Here is a 3,601-nt window from a genome sequence, read left to right on the forward strand (position 1 = left end):
TAAATGAGAGGTATGGTAAATAAATAAAGCATTTTTTATATTTACTCCATAAGTCACCTTATATACATGCAAGGGTGTAAACAAATAAAAATATAAGTAAAGTGGAGGTATGGTAAATAAATAAAACGTCTTTTTATACTTACTCAAAAGGTATGGTAAATAAATAAAAATATAAATAAACTAGACGCATGGTAAATAAATAAAACCTCTTTTTATATTTAGTCCATAACCCTCATTCTATTTATGAAGGCTCAAGAAAGAGGTTTTATTTAAGTGAATCCTATGGGCCAAATACTATATTTGTAAAAGAGGTATGGTAAATTAATAAAAATATAAATAAGCGAGAGGTATGGTAAACAAATAAAACATTTTTTTTTATTCACTCCATAAGTCACCTTGTATTTATGAATGGTATGGTAAATTAATAAAAATATAAATAAACGAGAGGTATGGTAAACAAATAAAACAATTTTTTATATTTACTCCATAAGTCACCTTATATTTATACTATGGTACAAATACCATGGACTAGATTGTTATTAATACCATGCAAAAAAACATTATTAAACCTAATATTAGTATTAATAAAAATAAAAATGGCACACGGTATTGACCCATGGTATTCACCAAAATGGCACATGGTATTGACCCATGGTATTCACTTGGAATGTAGCCTATTTAAATGGGGGAATTAAACCAGCATAGATCCATCTTTACTCTGGATCTACTAACCCCCGAGAGGTATCAAATATCGTGATATGCAAACTAGCATAGAGTGAAAAAATATTTGATCCGATCAAGAGTAAAAATGGATGTTGTAATTTAATTTATGCTAAACATTTTAGCTTGGTTAAAATAAAAAATAAAATAAAAATCAACTATTAATTTTATTAATTTTTATAAATTACTAATATTAATTTTTAAGCTCCAGGTTTATGATAACCCATGGTATTGACCCATGGTATTCATGTGAGCATAGACTATTTAAAGGGGAAATTCTATCTTAGATCCATCTTAATTCTGGGTCTACCAAGTGCTCAGAGGGATAAATAGATTTCATCCCCCTAAGAGTGGTAGATGTGGAGTTAAAATGGATATAGGTTGGTTTTTATGATAATGAAGATATTAAATAGACTTAGGAAATTATATTGTAAAAACATCTTAAGGTGAATGGTTAAAGCATAGACATTGGACAAGTATATTTGTATACTTCTGTTTTAAACTGAAACAAATCCAGGGCTAAAAGGAATGGATTGATTGCACTAGTCATCCTTATATAACTTTCCAACATATGCTGGAGTAAACAGATTGTAATTTGGGTAATTTTTCTAATTGCAAACGGGAACATACTTGTGTATTGGCAGGGTGGTTACGAGGTCCCTAGAAGTGGAGTAAACAGATTGCAATTTGGGTAATTTTTCTAATTGCAAACAGGAACATACTTGTGTATTGGCAGGGTGGTTACGAGGTCCCTAGAAGTGATGAATTTGAATTTTTCTTGGTTTTATATATAGTATCTCATGCTTTTTGTGAATGGCACGGGTGAATTTTATCCTACACCCACTAGGTTATCGATATGTAATTTTGGTAATTTTGATTTCAAAAGATATTTTAAAGAAATGCAATGATTTCATTTGTGAATAAACACAAGATTTTATAATTGAGTAAAATATTCGCCATGCCTGGTGAGAGATTCGCCAAAAAATTATATATACATATCATATTATTGATAAAATCGCCTTCCATTTTTCCTATATACCATGGAGATTCACCCATTTATTATACATGTAAATTTAGGGGGAGTTCTTAAAATTTTCCCTGAGCATCATTTTGAGAACTTTATTGATTTCCTCAACATTCCCATTCTCTTGAGGGTAGTAGGGAGTGGAACTCTCATGGGAGAGTCCCAGTTTGGCAGTCAATTCATACATCATGTGATTGCGAAAATATTTTCCATGGTAAGTAACTATAGCCTATGGAACACCAAATCGTACAATTACATGGTTAAAGAAAAAGAGAGCAGTTGTTTCACTGGTGTTATTGTATGTAGGCATCACCTCGACCCACTTGGTAAAGTAGTCTACTACTACGATCCTAGAGCCATGCCCCCTATCCAAGTGAGGTTTACATGTCATGAAATCAATGCCACATTTTGAAAAAGGACTAGTGGCAATAATAGGATGTAAAGGAGTAAGTGGAGCATGGGTCTTACAATTGTATATCTAGCATGAATGAAACTTTTGGATAGTAAGGATGCAGTTGCGAAACATGGTAGGCCAACAATAACTAGAATCCACGATTTTAAGTGTGGTGGAATAACTAAATATATGACAACCACATGCCCTAGCATGGAATTCATTCAAGACTTTCTCGACCTCCTCATGCATGAGGCAATACCACAATGATAAAGGGTGCCGCTGATTATAATGTAATTTTTGGCTTGATATAATATAAGCCATTGGTTAGAGTGAGAGGTATCAAATCAAAAAGCATGGGTTTTGAGATATATGATAATGTATCCATACCACATGTCATATGACATGATCAGGGAACAACAACTCAACCAAAACAGAATCGCCAGACATTGTCTTAGTTTCAACAGTGGGAAGGTCGCAAATTAGCTCAATAGAAAATAAGGATTTCTTTGACTTGGATTTGATGAATTCCAAATCGAACTATTGTAAGATGACAATTCGTTTGGAGTACTTTCCCCTTAATAATTAGTGTTACAATATGTATTTCATGGGGTTGCAATAGAAAATAACCATATTTTTATGAAGCAGTATATAATGGAAAAACCTTTGGACAACTTGGAGAACCACCAAAGCCAACTTTTCAACATGAGTATATTTGATCTTGATATCATTCAAGTTTCAACTTAAATAAAAGATAGGATGTTTGGTCCCTACATCATCCTCTTTGACCAATACCATAACAATGGTAGTAATTGTAGCAGCAAGGTATAGGAAGTAATCGAGTTGCTAATCTGGGGGATACAACAAGGATTCCCGAATTAGAATATCATTCAAGGCATTGAACACCTTTTGAGCAAAATCGTCCCAATGGAGGGGAACCCCTTTCTTTAACAAGTGAGTAAATCTTTTTGTCAGTTCTGCATAGTTGGGAACGAACCTATGAAGAAAGTTAGCATACCCTTTGAGTTGTTGAAATTGGAGGGAAGAAGGAGCAGTGTTATGTAACCAGCTCACAAAATAGAAGAAAAGATAGATCAACAATTTCAAAATTAGCCTCTTCGATGATACAAATGACAAAACCTAATTTCTATATATAGGAGTCTAAGGGGTCACAATATAATCAAAGCCGACATAACAATAATAATACAAGGGCACAACATTAACAATAGTGGGCTTCTATGGGGCACAATAATAGCAATATGGGGACAATAGGGGCACAACAATAACAATAAGGACTACAATGACAATAGTAATGGGGGAATCACTAGTATTATAGGGACCTAACATGCCCCTCTCCTTCAAAAAAGTGTTATCCTCAAAGCTTGAGTGGTTCTGGATGCTTCTGGATAAAATTCTCACCCTCCCATGTGGAATCTTCAATGGGTAAGTTCTTCCACTTGATGACA

Source organism: Pinus tabuliformis, chromosome J (genome assembly GCF_031772625.1).
Source record: "Pinus tabuliformis cultivar Carrire ecotype Pingquan chromosome J, CPIR1, whole genome shotgun sequence".
In the NCBI taxonomy this organism is placed as follows: Eukaryota; Viridiplantae; Streptophyta; class Pinopsida; order Pinales; family Pinaceae; genus Pinus; species Pinus tabuliformis.